The sequence below is a fragment of the Ambystoma mexicanum genome, chromosome 9 (assembly GCF_040938575.1).
Source record: "Ambystoma mexicanum isolate Mex_15411 chromosome 9, UKY_AmexF1_1, whole genome shotgun sequence".
In the NCBI taxonomy this organism is placed as follows: Eukaryota; Metazoa; Chordata; class Amphibia; order Caudata; family Ambystomatidae; genus Ambystoma; species Ambystoma mexicanum.
Genome location: NC_090931.1, coordinates 1440632392 through 1440651787, shown reverse-complemented (window position 1 = coordinate 1440651787; position 19396 = coordinate 1440632392).

The following is a 19396-nucleotide window of genomic DNA, read 5'->3' as shown; positions in this document are numbered from 1 at the left end:
GTGCACCCACACATGTGAGGTACCGTTTTCATCGGGACACCTGTGGGAACGCGGGACGGTAGGCCATGTGTTGTGGGGGGCGTGTTTCGATGGGTGCGGCGAGCGAAATGTGCGGAAAAAGCGTTTTTTTTGCCACATTTCCGACTTTGCAGGGCTGTCTGGGTAAAAAAATCTGGGGTGATGGGCGCAAATCACACCTCTGCGGATTCCCACGGGTGTCCTCTTTTCGAAAATGCCTGGGGTTCCCTGTTTTCCTCGGTGGCTTGGACACCCGAGGCCCATATCTGTATGATGTGATTGTGTGACATTTTCGGTGTGAAAACAGACTTGGGGTTACTTGTGTTTTAGGCTTTCCCCTTGGCGGCCAGGTAGGTGCACCCACACATGTGAGGTACCGTTTTCATCGGGACACCTGTGGGAACGCGGGACGGTAGGCCATTAGTTGCGGGGGGCGTGTTTCGATGGGTGCGGCGAGTGAAATGTGCGGAAAAAGCGTTTTTTTTGCCACATTTCCGACTTTGCAGGGCTGTCTGGGTAAAAAAATCTGGGACGATGGGCGCAAATCACACCTCTGCGGATTCCCACGGGTGTCCTCTTTTCGAAAATGCCTGGGGTTCCCTGTTTTCCTCGGTGGCTTGGACACCCGAGGCCCATATCTGTATGATGTGATTGAGTGACATTTCCGGTGTGAAAACAGACTTGGGGTTACTTGTGTTTTAGGCTTTCCCCTTGGCGGCCAGGTAGGTGCACCCACACATGTGAGGTACCGTTTTCATCGGGACACCTGTGGGAACGCGGGACGGTAGGCCATGTGTTGTGGGGGGCGTGTTTCGATGGGTGCGGCGGGTGAAATGTGCGGAAAAAGCGTTTTTTTCCCCACATTTCCGACTTTGCAGGGCTGTCTGGGTAAAAAAATCTGGGGCGATGGGCGCAAATCACACCTCTGCGGATTCCCACGGGTGTCCTCTTTTCGAAAATGCCTGGGGTTCCCTGTTTTCCTCGGTGGCTTGGACACCCGAGGGCCATATCTGCAAGTTGCGCCGCTCGGCAGAATGTCTGAGATTTCCCTCTGCCAACAGACTTGGGGTTACTTGTGTTTTAGGCTTTCCCCTTGGCGGCCAGGTAGGTGCACCCACACATGTGAGGTACCGTTTTCATCGGGACACCTGTGGGAACGCGGGACGGTAGGCCATGTGTTGTGGGGGGCGTGTTTCGATGGGTGCGGCGAGCGAAATGTGCGGAAAAAGCATTTTTTTTGCCACATTTCCGACTTTGCAGGGCTGTCTGGGTAAAAAAATCTGGGGTGATGGGCGCAAATCACACTTCTGCGGATTCCCACGGGTGTCCTCTTTTCGAAAATGCCTGGGGTTCCCTGTTTTCCTCGGTGGCTTGGACACCCGAGGCCCATATCTGTATGATGTGATTGTGTGACATTTTCGGTGTGAAAACAGACTTGGGGTTACTTGTGTTTTAGGCTTTCCCCTTGGCGGCCAGGTAGGTGCACCCACACATGTGAGGTACCGTTTTCATCGGGACACCTGTGGGAACGCGGGATGGTAGGCCATGTGTTGTGGGGGGCGTGTTTCGATGGGTGCGGCGAGCGAAATGTGCGGAAAAAGCGTTTTTTTCGCCACATTTCCGACTTTGCAGGGCTGTCTGGGTAAAAAAATCTGGGGCGATGGGCGCAAATCACACCTCTGCGGATTCCCACGGGTGTCCTCTTTTCGAAAATGCCTGGGGTTCCCTGTTTTCCTCGGTGGCTTGGACACCCGAGGCCCATATCTGCAAGTTGCGCCGCTCGGCAGAATGTCTGAGATTTCCCTCTGCCAACAGACTTGGGGTTACTTGTGTTTTAGGCTTTCCCCTTGGCGGCCAGGTAGGTGCACCCACACATGTGAGGTACCGTTTTCATCGGGACACCTGTGGGAACGCGGGACGGTAGGCCATGTGTTGTGGGGGGCGTGTTTCGATGGGTGCGGCGAGCGAAATGTGCGGAAAAAGCATTTTTTTTGCCACATTTCCGACTTTGCAGGGCTGTCTGGGTAAAAAAATCTGGGGTGATGGGCGCAAATCACACTTCTGCGGATTCCCACGGGTGTCCTCTTTTCGAAAATGCCTGGGGTTCCCTGTTTTCCTCGGTGGCTTGGACACCCGAGGCCCATATCTGTATGATGTGATTGTGTGACATTTTCGGTGTGAAAACAGACTTGGGGTTACTTGTGTTTTAGGCTTTCCCCTTGGCGGCCAGGTAGGTGCACCCACACATGTGAGGTACCGTTTTCATCGGGACACCTGTGGGAACGCGGGATGGTAGGCCATGTGTTGTGGGGGGCGTGTTTCGATGGGTGCGGCGAGCGAAATGTGCGGAAAAAGCGTTTTTTTTGCCACATTTCCGACTTTGCAGGGCTGTCTGGGTAAAAAAATCTGGGGCGATGGGCGCAAATCACACCTCTGCGGATTCCCACGGGTGTCCTCTTTTCGAAAATGCCTGGGGTTCCCTGTTTTCCTCGGTGGCTTGGACACCCGAGGCCCATATCTGCAAGTTGCGCCGCTCGGCAGAATGTCTGAGATTTCCCTCTGCCAACAGACTTGGGGTTACTTGTGTTTTAGGCTTTCCCCTTGGCGGCCAGGTAGGTGCACCCACACATGTGAGGTACCGTTTTCATCGGGACACCTGTGGGAACGCGGGACAGTAGGCCATGTGTTGTGGGGGGCGTGTTTTGATGGGTGCGGCGAGCGAAATGTGCGGAAAAAGCGTTTTTTTCGCCACATTTCCGACTTTGCAGGGCTGTCTGGGTAAAAAAATCTGGGGCGATGGGCGCAAATCACACCTCTGCGGATTCCCACGGGTGTCCTCTTTTCGAAAATGCCTGGGGTTCCCCGTTTTCCTCGGTGGCTTGGACACCCGAGGCCCATATCTGTATGATGTGATTGAGTGACATTTCCGGTGTGAAAACAGACTTGGGGTTACTTGTGTTTTAGGCTTTCCCCTTGGCGGCCAGGTAGGTGCACCCACACATGTGAGGTACCGTTTTCATCGGGACACCTGTGGGAACGCGGGACGGTAGGCCATGTGTTGCGGGGGGCGTGTTTCGATGGGTGCGGCGAGTGAAATGTGCGGAAAAAGCGTTTTTTTCGCCACATTTCAGACTTTGCAGGGCTGTCTGGGTAAAAAAATCTGGGGCGATGGGCGCAAATCACACCTCTGCGGATTCCCACGCGTGTCCTCTTTTTGAAAATGCCTGGGGTTCCCTGTTTTCCTCGGTGGCTTGGACACCCGAGGCCCATATCTGTATGATGTGATTGAGTGACATTTCCGGTGTGAAAACAGACTTGGGGTTACTTGTGTTTTAGGCTTTCCGCTTGGCGGCCAGGTAGGTGCACCCACACATGTGAGGTACCGTTTTCATCGGGACACCTGTGGGAACGCGGGACGGTAGGCCATGTGTTGTGGGGGGCGTGTTTCGATGGGTGCGGCGAGTGAAATGTGCGGAAAAAGCGTTTTTTTTGCCACATTTCCGACTTTGCAGGGCTGTCTGGGTAAAAAAATCTGGGGCGATGGGCACAAATCACACCTCTGCGGATTCCCACGGGTGTCCTCTTTTCGAAAATGCCTGGGGTTCCCTGTTTTTCTCGGTGGCTTGGACACCCGAGGCCCATATCTGTATGATGTGATTGTGTGACATTTTCGGTGTGAAAACAGACTTGGGGTTACTTGTGTTTTAGGCTTTCCCCTTGGCGGCCAGGTAGGTGCACCCACACATGTGAGGTACCGTTTTCATCGGGACACCTGTGGGAACGCAGGACGGTAGGCCATTAGTTGCGGGGGGCGTGTTTCGATGGGTGCGGCGAGTGAAATGTGCGGAAAAAGCGTTTTTTTCGCCACATTTCCGACTTTGCAGGGCTGTCTGGGTAAAAAAATCTGGGGCGATGGGCGCAAATCACACCTCTGCGGATTCCCATGGGTGTCCTCTTTTCGAAAATGCCTGGGGTTCCCTGTTTTCCTCGGTGGCTTGGACACCCGAGGCCCATATCTGCAAGTTGCGCCGCTCGGCAGAATGTCTGAGATTTCCCTCTGCCAACAGACTTGGGGTTACTTGTGTTTTAGGCTTTCCCCTTGGCGGCCAGGTAGGTGCACCCACACATGTGAGGTACCGTTTTCATCGGGACACCTGTGGGAACGCGGGACGGTAGGCCATGTGTTGTGGGGGGCGTGTTTTGATGGGTGCGGCGAGCGAAATGTGCGGAAAAAGCGTTTTTTTCGCCACATTTCCGACTTTGCAGGGCTGTCTGGGTAAAAAAATCTGGGGCGATGGGCGCAAATCACACCTCTGCGGATTCCCACGGGTGTCCTCTTTTCGAAAATGCCTGGGGTTCCCTGTTTTCCTCGGTGGCTTGGACACCCGAGGCCCATATCTGTATGATGTGATTGAGTGACATTTCCGGTGTGAAAACAGACTTGGGGTTACTTGTGTTTTAGGCTTTCCCCTTGGCGGCCAGGTAGGTGCACCCACACATGTGAGGTACCGTTTTCATCGGGACACCTGTGGGAACGCGGGACAGTAGGCCATGTGTTGCGGGGGGCGTGTTTCGATGGGTGCGGCGAGTGAAATGTGCGGAAAAAGCGTTTTTTTCGCCACATTTCCGACTTTGCAGGGCTGTCTGGGTAAAAAAATCTGGGGCGATGGGCGCAAATCACACCTCTGCGGATTCCCACGGGTGTCCTCTTTTCGAAAATGCCTGGGGTTCCCTGTTTTCCTCGGTGGCTTGGACACCCGAGGCCCATATCTGTATGATGTGATTGTGTGACATTTTCGGTGTGAAAACAGACTTGGGGTTACTTGTGTTTTAGGCTTTCCCCTTGGCGGCCAGGTAGGTGCACCCACACATGTGAGGTACCGTTTTCATCGGGACACCTGTGGGAACGCGGGATGGTAGGCCATGTGTTGTGGGGGGCGTGTTTCGATGGGTGCGGCGAGCGAAATATGCGGAAAAAGCGTTTTTTTCGCCACATTTCCGACTTTGCAGGGCTGTCTGGGTAAAAAAATCTGGGGCGATGGGCGCAAATCACACCTCTGCGGATTCCCACGGGTGTCCTCTTTTCGAAAATGCCTGGGGTTCCCTGTTTTCCTCGGTGGCTTGGACACCCGAGGCCCATATCTGTATGATGTGATTGAGTGACATTTCCGGTGTGAAAACAGACTTGGGGTTACTTGTGTTTTAGGCTTTCCCCTTGGCGGCCAGGTAGGTGCACCCACACATGTGAGGTACCGTTTTCATCGGGACACCTGTGGGAACGCGGGACGGTAGGCCATGTGTTGCGGGGGGCGTGTTTCGATGGGTGCGGCGAGTGAAATGTGCGGAAAAAGCGTTTTTTTCGCCACATTTCCGACTTTGCAGGGCTGTCTGGGTAAAAAAATCTGGGGCGATGGGTGCAAATCACACCTCTGCGGATTCCCACGGGTGTCCTCTTTTCGAAAATGCCTGGGGTTCCCTGTTTTCCTCGGTGGCTTGGACACCCGAGGCCCATATCTGTATGATGTGATTGAGTGACATTTCCGGTGTGAAAACAGACTTGGGGTTACTTGTGTTTTAGGCTTTCCGCTTGGCGGCCAGGTAGGTGCACCCACACATGTGAGGTACCGTTTTCATCGGGACACCTGTGGGAACGCGGGACGGTAGGCCATGTGTTGTGGGGGGTGTGTTTCGATGGGTGCGGCGAGTGAAATGTGCGGAAAAAGCGTTTTTTTTGCCACATTTCCGACTTTGCAGGGCTGTCTGGGTAAAAAAATCTGGGGCGATGGGCACAAATCACACCTCTGCGGATTCCCACGGGTGTCCTCTTTTCGAAAATGCCTGGGGTTCCCTGTTTTCCTCGGTGGCTTGGACACCCGAGGCCCATATCTGTATGATGTGATTGTGTGACATTTTCGGTGTGAAAACAGACTTGGGGTTACTTGTGTTTTAGGCTTTCCCCTTGGCGGCCAGGTAGGTGCACCCACACATGTGAGGTACTGTTTTCATCGGGACACCTGTGGGAACGCAGGACGGTAGGCCATGTGTTGCGGGGGGCGTGTTTCGATGGGTGCGGCGAGTGAAATGTGCGGAAAAAGCGTTTTTTTCGCCACATTTCCGACTTTGCAGGGCTGTCTGGGTAAAAAAATCTGGGGCGATGGGCGCAAATCACACCTCTGCGGATTCCCACGGGTGTCCTCTTTTCGAAAATGCCTGGGGTTCCCTGTTTTCCTCGGTGGCTTGGACACCCGAGGCCCATATCTGCAAGTTGCGCCGCTCGGCAGTATGTCTGAGATTTCCCTCTGCCAACAGACTTGGGGTTACTTGTGTTTTAGGCTTTCCCCTTGGCGGCCAGGTAGGTGCACCCACACATGTGAGGTACCGTTTTCATCGGGACACCTGTGGGAACGCGGGACGGTAGGCCATGTGTTGCGGGGGGCGTGTTTCGATGGGTGCGGCGAGTGAAATGTGCGGAAAAAGCGTTTTTTTCGCCACATTTCCGACTTTGCAGGGCTGTCTGGGTAAAAAAATCTGGGGCGATGGGCGCAAATCACACCTCTGCGGATTCCCACGGGTGTCCTCTTTTCGAAAATGCCTGGGGTTCCCTGTTTTCCTCGGTGGCTTGGACACCCGAGGCCCATATCTGTATGATGTGATTGAGTGACATTTCCGGTGTGAAAACAGACTTGGGGTTACTTGTGTTTTAGGCTTTCCGCTTGGCGGCCAGGTAGGTGCACCCACACATGTGAGGTACCGTTTTCATCGGGACACCTGTGGGAACGCGGGACGGTAGGCCATGTGTTGTGGGGGGCGTGTTTCGATGGGTGCGGCGAGTGAAATGTGCGGAAAAAGCGTTTTTTTTGCCACATTTCCGACTTTGCAGGGCTGTCTGGGTAAAAAAATCTGGGGCGATGGGCACAAATCACACCTCTGCGGATTCCCACGGGTGTCCTCTTTTCGAAAATGCCTGGGGTTCCCTGTTTTCCTCGGTGGCTTGGACACCCGAGGCCCATATCTGTATGATGTGATTGTGTGACATTTTCGGTGTGAAAACAGACTTGGGGTTACTTGTGTTTTAGGCTTTCCCCTTGGCGGCCAGGTAGGTGCACCCACACATGTGAGGTACCGTTTTCATCGGGACACCTGTGGGAACGCAGGACGGTAGGCCATGTGTTGCGGGGGGCGTGTTTCGATGGGTGCGGCGAGCGAAATGTGCGGAAAAAGCGTTTTTTTCGCCACATTTCCGACTTTGCAGGGCTGTCTGGGTAAAAAAATCTGGGGCGATGGGCGCAAATCACACCTCTGCGGATTCCCACGGGTGTCCTCTTTTCGAAAATGCCTGGGGTTCCCTGTTTTCCTCGGTGGCTTGGACACCCGAGGCCCATATCTGTATGATGTGATTGAGTGACATTTCCGGTGTGAAAACAGACTTGGGGTTACTTGTGTTTTAGGCTTTCCCCTTGGCGGCCAGGTAGGTGCACCCACACATGTGAGGTACCGTTTTCATCGGGACACCTGTGGGAACGCGGGACGGTAGGCCATGTGTTGCGGGGGGCGTGTTTCGATGGGTGCGGCGAGTGAAATGTGCGGAAAAAGCGTTTTTTTCGCCACATTTCCGACTTTGCAGGGCTGTCTGGGTAAAAAAATCTGGGGCGATGGGCGCAAATCACACCTCTGCGGATTCCCACGGGTGTCCTCTTTTCGAAAATGCCTGGGGTTCCCTGTTTTCCTCGGTGGCTTGGACACCCGAGGCCCATATCTGTATGATGTGATTGAGTGACATTTCCGGTGTGAAAACAGACTTGGGGTTACTTGTGTTTTAGGCTTTCCGCTTGGCGGCCAGGTAGGTGCACCCACACATGTGAGGTACCGTTTTCATCGGGACACCTGTGGGAACGCGGGACGGTAGGCCATGTGTTGTGGGGGGCGTGTTTCGATGGGTGCGGCGAGTGAAATGTGCGGAAAAAGCGTTTTTTTCGCCACATTTCCGACTTTGCAGGGCTGTCTGGGTAAAAAAATCTGGGGCGATGGGCGCAAATCACACCTCTGCGGATTCCCACGGGTGTCCTCTTTTCGAAAATGCCTGGGGTTCCCTGTTTTCCTCGGTGGCTTGGACACCCGAGGCCCATATCTGCAAGTTGCGCCGCTCGGCAGAATGTCTGAGATTTCCCTCTGCCAACAGACTTGGGGTTACTTGTGTTTTAGGCTTTCCCCTTGGCGGCCAGGTAGGTGCACCCACACATGTGAGGTACCGTTTTCATCGGGACACCTGTGGGATCGCGGGACGGTAGGCCATGTGTTGTGGGGGGCGTGTTTCGATGGGTGCGGCGAGCGAAATGTGCGGAAAAAGCATTTTTTTTGCCACATTTCCGACTTTGCAGGGCTGTCTGGGTAAAAAAATCTGGGGTGATGGGCGCAAATCACACCTCTGCGGATTCCCACGGGTGTCCTCTTTTCGAAAATGCCTGGGGTTCCCTGTTTTCCTCGGTGGCTTGGACACCCGAGGCCCATATCTGTATGATGTGATTGTGTGACATTTTCGGTGTGAAAACAGACTTGGGGTTACTTGTGTTTTAGGCTTTCCCCTTGGCGGCCAGGTAGGTGCACCCACACATGTGAGGTACCGTTTTCATCGGGACACCTGTGGGAACGCGGGATGGTAGGCCATGTGTTGTGGGGGGCGTGTTTCGATGGGTGCGGCGAGCGAAATGTGCGGAAAAAGCGTTTTTTTCGCCACATTTCCGACTTTGCAGGGCTGTCTGGGTAAAAAAATCTGGGGCGATGGGCGCAAATCACACCTCTGCGGATTCCCACGGGTGTCCTCTTTTCGAAAATGCCTGGGGTTCCCTGTTTTCCTCGGTGGCTTGGACACCCGAGGCCCATATCTGTATGATGTGATTGAGTGACATTTCCGGTGTGAAAACAGACTTGGGGTTACTTGTGTTTTAGGCTTTCCCCTTGGCGGCCAGGTAGGTGCACCCACACATGTGAGGTACCGTTTTCATCGGGACACCTGTGGGAACGCGGGACGGTAGGCCATGTGTTGCGGGGGGCGTGTTTCGATGGGTGCGGCGAGTGAAATGTGCGGAAAAAGCGTTTTTTTCGCCACATTTCCGACTTTGCAGGGCTGTCTGGGTAAAAAAATCTGGGGCGATGGGCGCAAATCACACCTCTGCGGATTCCCACGGGTGTCCTCTTTTCGAAAATGCCTGGGGTTCCCTGTTTTCCTCGGTGGCTTGGACACCCGAGGCCCATATCTGTATGATGTGATTGAGTGACATTTCCGGTGTGAAAACAGACTTGGGGTTACTTGTGTTTTAGGCTTTCCGCTTGGCGGCCAGGTAGGTGCACCCACACATGTGAGGTACCGTTTTCATCGGGACACCTGTGGGAACGCAGGACGGTAGGCCATGTGTTGCGGGGGGCGTGTTTCGATGGGTGCGGCGAGTGAAATGTGCGGAAAAAGCGTTTTTTTCGCCACATTTCCGACTTTGCAGGGCTGTCTGGGTAAAAAAATCTGGGGCGATGGGCGCAAATCACACCTCTGCGGATTCCCACGGGTGTCCTCTTTTCGAAAATGCCTGGGGTTCCCTGTTTTCCTCGGTGGCTTGGACACCCGAGGCCCATATCTGCAAGTTGCGCCGCTCGGCAGAATGTCTGAGATTTCCCTCTGCCAACAGACTTGGGGTTACTTGTGTTTTAGGCTTTCCCCTTGGCGGCCAGGTAGGTGCACCCACACATGTGAGGTACCGTTTTCATCGGGACACCTGTGGGAACGCGGGACGGTAGGCCATGTGTTGTGGGGGGCGTGTTTTGATGGGTGCGGCGAGCGAAATGTGCGGAAAAAGCGTTTTTTTCGCCACATTTCCGACTTTGCAGGGCTGTCTGGGTAAAAAAATCTGGGGCGATGGGCGCAAATCACACCTCTGCGGATTCCCACGGGTGTCCTCTTTTCGAAAATGCCTGGGGTTCCCTGTTTTCCTCGGTGGCTTGGACACCCGAGGCCCATATCTGTATGATGTGATTGTGTGACATTTTCGGTGTGAAAACAGACTTGGGGTTACTTGTGTTTTAGGCTTTCCCCTTGGCGGCCAGGTAGGTGCACCCACACATGTGAGGTACCGTTTTCATCGGGACACCTGTGGGAACGCGGGACGGTAGGCCATTAGTTGCGGGGGGCGTGTTTCGATGGGTGCGGCGAGTGAAATGTGCGGAAAAAGCGTTTTTTTCGCCACATTTCCGACTTTGCAGGGCTGTCTGGGTAAAAAAATCTGGGGCGATGGGCGCAAATCACACCTCTGCGGATTCCCACGGGTGTCCTCTTTTCGAAAATGCCTGGGGTTCCCTGTTTTCCTCGGTGGCTTGGACACCCGAGGCCCATATCTGTATGATGTGATTGAGTGACATTTCCGGTGTGAAAACAGACTTGGGGTTACTTGTGTTTTAGGCTTTCCCCTTGGCGGCCAGGTAGGTGCACCCACACATGTGAGGTACCGTTTTCATCGGGACACCTGTGGGAACGCGGGACGGTAGGCCATGTGTTGTGGGGGGCGTGTTTCGATGGGTGCGGCGAGTGAAATGTGCGGAAAAAGCGTTTTTTTCGCCACATTTCCGACTTTGCAGGGCTGTCTGGGTAAAAAAATCTGGGGCGATGGGCGCAAATCACACCTCTGCGGATTCCCACGGGTGTCCTCTTTTCGAAAATGCCTGGGGTTCCCTGTTTTCCTCGGTGGCTTGGACACCCGAGGCCCATATCTGTATGATGTGATTGAGTGACATTTCCGGTGTGAAAACAGACTTGGGGTTACTTGTGTTTTAGGCTTTCCCCTTGGCGGCCAGGTAGGTGCACCCACACATGTGAGGTACCGTTTTCATCGGGACACCTGTGGGAACGCGGGACGGTAGGCCATGTGTTGTGTTTGTGTGGTTTTCATAACGTTTTGACCCATTTGCTGGAGCCCTTTGTCTCACAACCCTTTCTTTTCCCAAATGTGACCTACATTTAGTCGCTGCTTTAGCCACCATACACTTTTGTAACCTGCACAAGTCACCTACCCTTGAAAAGGTCTGCCTGTGCTCTTTCAAAAAATATATGGCTGCCGTTCCTCACCACATTGGTTTTCCCAATTTACACATGCTAAGTGCGTCTGGTCAGGCCGTGAGCGTAAAACTCCTGTGTACCATGGCTCAGTGTTTGGCTTGTGGTATTGCTTGTTTTGTACAAACACTACAAAAATGGTATGCTCTCCTAATTGCAAGAGTCGGGGGAATGTAGCGGAGCATTGCTTTTCTCAGAATTCATAGAAGCCATTGCCGTACCAAGCCAACCATGTCCAACACATACCTTTTTTTTCAGTCATTTTCCCGCTTTTCCCCCATTCGATGGCAGTTTCCCCTACCTAGTTGTTGCCTGACCTATACAAATCACCCCTTCCTAAACTTGGAATTTTGTCTACTTTTCAGAAATATATGCCTTTCTGTCCTCCAATTTGGCTTTCCTGCCCTTTTCTTCCATTCCGTCCATGCATGTCCAATTGGCAAAAATGGCAAAAATCGCCTACCTCTCACAAAACGGTTGATAACCCCATCAAAATAATTTTTTTCCATTTCCACTCAACCTGTTCCTGAAAGCCAGCACATTGGGGAACTCAGCACAGCAAACCATTTGTTTCTAGCTCTTACAAGGAAAAAACCACAGGCTTCTTTGTACATCATTTTATTGGCATTTTTTGAAAAAACCCAAAATTTTCGCACTTTTTCCTTATTATCTCTCCCCCCCCTACAGCAACCTGGGATTCCTGGGTGGCGTTACGACCGCCTACATGTGGGAAAAAAAGGAGCCAAATTTGGACGAGATATCTCATGTAACAAAAAAGTTACAAGCCATTGAATGGCCACATACCAAAATCACCAAAAAAGGCTCTGGCACTGGGGAGAAATACCCATGGCACTTAAAGGGTTAAAGGAGCATTTTGTGCAGCACCCATCTTACAACAGCCAGATCAAAATCTGCCCTTTATCCTAGAAACCGACGCCTCAGCAGCAGCCATAGGAGCTGTTCTCCTACAAGAAATTCAGGGAGTAGAACATCCAGTCGCTTATTTCTCGAAAACCCTAAATGTCAGTCAAAGGAACTATTCCGTCATTGAACGTGAATTGCTAGCCATGAAATCTGCTTGTGTGGAATTGCGCCATCTCCTTCAGGGAGGGAGGTATCCGTTTACCATTCGGACCGACCATAAGAACCTGCAGGTCCTGAGGCAATTCGAGTGTTACAACACCAGACAGGCTTGATGGGCTCACTTCTTCGCCCAATTTGATTTCCACATCACATACATACCAGGTAAATTGAATGTAGTGGCAGACTCCCTTTCCCGTCGTTGTGATTATTTGCTGGAGTCAGAGCCTCCTCCTGAACGGATGTTTCCCCTAATCAAGAACATTGGAGTGATTTCTACGTTTCTCAGACAGGTAAAGGAGGATTCGGGAGGTCGTTTTGAGGTTGATAAACATCCCAAGAACCTGACGTATGAAATCAGAGACGGTCTCTACTTGGTAAAGGGTAGACTATACTTACCCACACCTGCCTTTCGCAAGATGGCATTGACCTGGTACCATGACTCTAAACTCGCGGGTCATCGAGGCGGAACCGGCACTCTTGAGTACCTACAAAGACACTTTTACTGGCCAAGAATGAGAGAGGACGTTGATAAGTACGTTCGGTCTTGTATTGTCTGTCTTCGAAGCAAATCTTCTCATCACCGACCGATCGGATTGCTTGAACCATGTGCTGTCCCGGATGGCCCCTGGAGCTCTATTTCAACTGATTTCATTGTGGATCTACCTCTATCTCAGGGATGCACGTGTATAATGGTGGTTATAGATTCATTCACCAAGATGGCTCACTTCTCCCCTTTGCCCGGTGTCCCAACAGCAGCAAGAATGGCGGAAGTGTTTCTCCAGGATATCTTCAGGTTACACGGAATGCCCGCGAAAATAATCTCAGACAGGGGCAGTCAATACACTTCCCGCTTCTGGAAAGCCCTCTGTGATAGGCTGGGTATCGAAAGAGCAATCACATCTGGTTTTCACCCACAATCCAACGGACAAACCGAATGCCTTAACGGAACCCTTGAACAGTACCTGAGGTGCTTTACCAACTCCCAGCAGGACAACTGGTAATCGTTATTGTCTTTGGCAGAATTCTCCTATAATAATTCTGTACACTCAGCTCTTGGGTTTAGTCCATTTTTCTGTACCTATGGCTACCATCCTCGATCCATTCCTCCTGTCTGCGGCCTTTCTACCGACTTGCCATCAGTAGATTCTTCACTCACTCTGCTTAGAGAAATACACAAGAAGGTGGGGGAAGGCCTTAGGGCAGCTCAAGGGCATTGCAGATCTCAAGCCAATAAACACCGCCAACCTGTCCCTGGGTGGGAAGTGGGATCTAAAGTAATGCTTTCCACGAGATACTTACCTCGATAGGGCCCTACAAGATAGTACAGAAAATCAACCCTGTAGCTTTTCGTTTAAAACTTCCAACCAGCCTCAACAGGGTCCATCCGGTCTTTCATGCCTCACAGCTAAACAACTTTCATGTAGACACCTGGACACGTCAAGCGGAGAGAGTCACAATGCCTCTGGTTTACACTCAGGAAGAATATGAGGTAGCTCAGATTTGCAACTCTAGGTATCGTAGAGGCAGATTGGAATATTTGGTACAGTGCAAAGGCTTCCCCTCCTCTGAGAACACCTGGGAACCCATCTCACATATTACAGCCCCTTCTCTGCTGTGCAAGTTTCAATTTTTTCATCCGGGTAAACCGGGGGGAGGGAACTTGAGGAGGGGGCATACTGTCATGCCGCGAGGCAGGTGGTGCCTGTGGAGCCGCTGGCGTTGCGGACGCTAATTCCCGTCGCACACGGCTGCCTACCCGTCACGCCCTCCTTTAGCACCGTTCTAGTTGTTGCACGCTGACGCGGCCCGGAGCATAAAATCTGCTTCTTCCGGGTTGCGGACGCATCGCAACGCTTCCGGTTTCATCCGTTAGTGCTGTTTTGCTTTTAGCCTTCCCTGCCTACTCGTCCGTTGTATTCTTGTTGGGGTTCTGGTCCCTGATCGGGTCCCGGCTTTCCCCTCTTCTTTTCCGCCTTTCTTCCTGCTCAGTGTTCCTTTTATCTGTTCCTTTGCTTTCGCTTGCTCCCCCCTTCGCTCTCCCTCCAGTTCCTGCAAGCCCTCCCCCTTCCCATTTTCTCTCTTGACCTGTTCCCCTGCTCTCTAGTGTTTTCTATTTTCTTCCTTTGTCCTGCCTTTTCCTTGCCCGTTGGCATCCCTCCTGCTGTTGCTCTCCCGTGTACCAGATTCCCGGCCTGTATTTTGGATTGCCTTTTCCTTACCCGTTGGGATTCCTCCTGCTGTTGCTCTCCCGTGTACCAGATCCCGGCCTGAAAATTGGATTGCCATCTTCTCCTTGTTCTATTTCCTCGTGCCTGGTTCCCATTGTACCGAGCCACACACCAATTGGACTGCACCCCTCCGGGGCTTCTACTGATTCTTCCGCTGGATTACTCTTCTGGTCTGGCCTCATCTTCAAGAGTGGCCAGTTTACGCATCTCCAGAGAGACACTGAGATCGCTCAGGGGTTTTTTGTGCCTTAGGGCTTTTTCCCCTTTCTCGGCGCGCCCGGGAAAGGGGTCCCTGGTCACCTTTTTAGGTGACACAGTGGCTTCTTTCCGTGGCCGTCCATACCTGCACAAAAAAAAGGAGCGATCAAGAAGAACAGAAAAGAAGGGTTCTAGGAAGAAGGACGAAGGTGAGGAGTTAGGGCAGAGTGGAGATTCGGAGTCTACGTTCTCAGATGAAGATATGACATGGTGACAGTAAGTGCTAGAAGATCCACAGAGGGGTGAGTGCCAGAGAGCCAGTTGCAAAGGCAACAGATAAGTGCCAGGCAGTGAACACTTGGTGGAAGAGGGTCACCAGCCAATACAATAAGTGCAGGGCCTGTGAAACAATACAGGCCAGTTGGTGCCCGAAGGCAAGTGCAAGGGGAGGGCGCATGCCTTGGGTGATTGGACAGAGGCAAGGACCCAAAGGGACACATAAGCGCCCAGGCCACCCATCAATGCCACTGTGGGGTTTAGCACTGGAGGGAGAGAGGGAAGGGGGAAGAGAAGAGGAAAGTCTTGAGGTGCTTGTGGAACTTGAGATCCAGCTCAAGATGGAGAGAAAGGGGGGCGGGTGAGAAAAGGAAACAAGTAGAGAGTTGGAGGCGGAAGATCGTAGGGATCAGAAAGAAGAGTATTTGGTGAGTGCAGGTTGCAGATAGAGTGGCCTCCAGCCCCAGACAACATTATGGAAGATGCAGAGGGATTTAAATGTGATCCTTGCAGCAACCATGAGCCAGTAGGGAGATTTTAGGGTGGGAGGGATATGGTCCCCGGGGTTAAGGCCAAGGTTAAGGCTAGTAGTCCAATTCAGGATTAGTTGGAGGGGGCACAGAGAAGACGATGGAAGATTAAGGAAGAGGATGTTACAGTAGTGCAGCCTACAGGGTACCAGAGCTCTAGAGACATTGCGCTTCTGGGGAAAGGTGAGGAAAGGGAGGATAGGATGCCCCATATGAGGTAAAGTTGGAAGTGGGTCTTCTTGGCACTGCCCAAGATGTGAGGAATGAAAGAGAGAAATGAGTCAAAGATAACTCCAAGGTTTCTGGTTCCAGAGGAAGGGGAGGGGTAGAGCCCATCGAGGGTGGCCAGAGTGAAGGGAGAAAAGACGGAACAGGAGTCCTGATAGGAAGAATCACAGTCTTGCTGGCATTAAGACAGAGATCAATGAAGGTGCACCAGGACTGGATGACGGACAGGCAATCAGGAATGACAGAGGAAGTCAGAAGAGATGCAGAGGGTACTCTGATGAAGAGTTGAGTGTCATCTGCATTACACTGGACGTGCGTGGAGAAAGTGGAGATAAGGTGAGCAAGCTCAGAGAAATAGATGTTAAAGAGACAAGATGAAAGGATAGAGCCCTGGGGACCACCAAAGGTGGAGTTAGAAGCGCGTAAGGAGAAAGAACCCAGGATAACTTGGGAGGGACAGTCAGTGAGGAAGGAGGTCAGCCAGTCCAGTGCCCGCTCCAAGATACCTAGGGTATCATGGAGCCGTTTTATGAGGATGGAGAGGATAACTGTTTCAAAAGCAGAGGAGAGATTGAGTAGAATGAGAACAGCGGGTGAATTGGAGTCCAGAGATGCAAGCAGTTCTTCACGGGTGTTCAAAAGAGCAGTTTCCGTGCCTCTGGATGCTCAGAATCCAAATTGGTGGTTTTGCAGGAAACCAACAAGTTCAGTATGCTGGGTCAATTGGGGGAAGACCAACTTCTCCTGAGTTTTTCCAAGGAGGGGAGTGATAGAGATTGGACAGTAGTTAGCCAGACATGAGGGGTCGGTGGAAGGCTTTTTCAGAAGGGGTGCACAAGGGAGTGCTTGAGGGAAGAGGGGAAAGGCCCAGTGGCAAGAGAGTGATTACTGAAGTCAGTGAGTGCAGGGTCAAGGGAGCCAATATTGTCATTAATAGTTCCGGAAGAACCGGGGGAGACCTGCTTGGAAGAGACCTTCATAGAGTGGACAACTCTAGCGACCTCGTTTGATTTGATAGGAGAGAAGGAGGAAAGAGTGGATGGGGGAACAGGGACTGAGGGTGGCAGTAGGATTGGAGGAGGGGGGAGGGAGGAACCTAGGGAACTCAAGAAGTCCTGAGGTTTAGCAGTGATGTGGGTGACCAGTGCAGTGCAGAAGGCATGGTAAGGAAGAGGTGAGGTAGAGACTGCAGATGGATTTGCTAGTACGTTGCAGATTTTAAAGAGTTCCGCCATGTTGTTAGAAGCTCCAGATAGGCGGGTCTGGGGGTGAGACCTCTTTTTGTAGCGAATGGAGAGACGATATTGCCTTTGGAGAAGGCGATAGGCCAGTTTATCAGCGGATGAGCTCAAGGTCTGCCACTTCCGTTCAGCAGCTCTGCAGTTGCGTTTCAGGTCTGGTAGATCAGAGTCGTACCAAGTGGTAAGCTTGGTGGAAGGTTTCAGATGAATCCTCATGACAGGCGCAAGAATATTGAGAGTGTTAGTGATAGCGAGATGTAGATTGTTGAGAGCAGAGTCAATAGTTGAGTCAGTAGTGGAAGGAGGGGGGGTGAAGGTGGAAGCGAAAGCAGCAACTGACACTTGTTGCATCGGACGGATGTGCGCAAATGAGGCTGGCAGGGCTGGGGGAGGTTGGGCCAGAGGGCCGAGAGGTCCCATGTGGGAGGAGAGGAGGGAGTGGTCAGACCAGGAGAGCGGGGTGGATAGAGGGGTAGAGAGTAAAAGATCAGTATGGATGATGACATTGAGAGTGTGTCCAGCCGAGTGGGTAGGACCGGAGGGGAGAATAGAGAGGGAAAGAGAGATGCAGAATTTACACAAGAGAGTGGAGACTGTGATTGAAGAATCCAGGTGGATGTTGAAGTCACCCAGAAGGCAAAGGTTAGATGTGAAAGTCAGGAGAGAGGAGGAGAAATTGTCCAATTCTGAAAGGAAAGAGGTCTGTAGAAGGTGGCAATGGTCAAAGAGGAATTAGGAGAGATGCCCAGCTTGCAGACCAGGCTTTCAAAGGAGGAGTAGGGCTAGGTGGGTGTGAGGGAAGAAAGGACCAACTCAGGGAAGATTAAAGGGATGGTTGGCCCAAAACTTTTTATTTAAAAAATAGATAGGCAATATTAAAAAAAATCGATTGCCAATTTTTTTTTCCAAGTCCCTATGTAAAATTTTGAGCAAATCAAGCTCAAAGAAAGTACATGGGGGCATCCATTTTGTGAAATGGATGCCTGCCACTGTGCTCGCTTTGGCTTTTGCGGCACTAATGAAGGAACAGCCAGCCATCTGTAGTAAACAAAAGCTACCACTGGGTAGCTTTTCCTTCATTGGTGCTGTACGCGGAGGACAGGGACAGGAGAGCACCGGAGACCCAAAGTGAAAGCCAAGGCAGGCAGAAACACAACACGGTTGTGTTTACATGCCGCAGTGTTTCTGCCTACAGCTGATTTCCCATTTGGGGCTCTCGGGCTCCCCACGGGGGGCCCGAGAGCCCCAAATGGGAAATGCTAAATGCTGCAGTGTTTCTGGCTAAATCTGCTTTCCCATTTGGGGCTCTAGGGCTCCCCACGGGGGGCCCGAGAGCCCCAAATGGGAAATGCTAAATGCTGCAGTGTTTCTGCCTAAATCTGCTTTCCCATTTGGGGCTCTCGGAAAAACCGCAGCGTTTGTCCCCAATGGGAGCCCGAGAGCCCTAAATGGGAAAGCAGATTTTGGCAGAAACACAACGCGGTTGTGTTTGAAAACGCTGCGGTTTTTCTTTCTACGTTTCTCAGGCTCGGAGGTAGAGAGGGGAGAAAAGGTACAGAAGTAGATACTGCGCAGGCACGGGACAAATCACTAGGCAGCCTAGCTACCAGGGGAAGTGGGTAATTTAGCAACACACCTATACTTTAAAAAGCACACCTAGATTTGACTTTGCCAAAGAGCACTAAAATAGCACAACATGGAGAATATAGCAATTTAAAATGCACACCTAGATTTGACTTTGCCAAAGAGCACTAAAATAGCACAAATTGGAGAATGCTGCAATTTAAAAAGCACACCTGAATTTGACTTTGACCAAGAGCACTAAAACAGTGCAAAATGGAGAATGCAGCAATTTAAAAAGCACACCTAGATTTGACTTTACCAAAGAGCACTAAAATAGCAAAAACTGGAGAATGCAGCAATTTAAAAAGCACACCTAGATTTGACTTTGCCCAAGAGCGCTAAAATAGCACAAAATGGAGAATGCAGCAATTTAAATAGCACACCTGCATTTGACTTTGCCCAAGAGCGCTAAAATAGCACAAAATGGATAATGCAGCAATTTAAAAAGCACACCTAGATTTGACTTTGCCAAAGAGCACTAAAATAGCACACATTGGAGAATGAGGCAATTTAAAAAGCACACCTAGATTTGACTTTGCCAAAGTGCACTAAAATAGCACACATTGGGGAATGCAGCAATTTAAAAAGCACACCTAGATTTGACTTTGCCAAGAGTACTAAAATAGCACAACATGGAGAATGCAGCAATTTAAAAAGCACACTTAGATTTGACTTTGCCAAACCATACTAACATAGCACAAAATGGAAAATGCAGCAATAAAAAAGCAAACCTAAAATTTACTTTGCCAAAAAGCACTAAAATAGCACAACATGGAGAATGCAGCAATTTAAAAAGCACACTTAGATTTGACTTTGCCAAAGAGCACTAAAATAGCACAAAATGCAGAATGCAACACTTTAAAAAGCACACCTAAA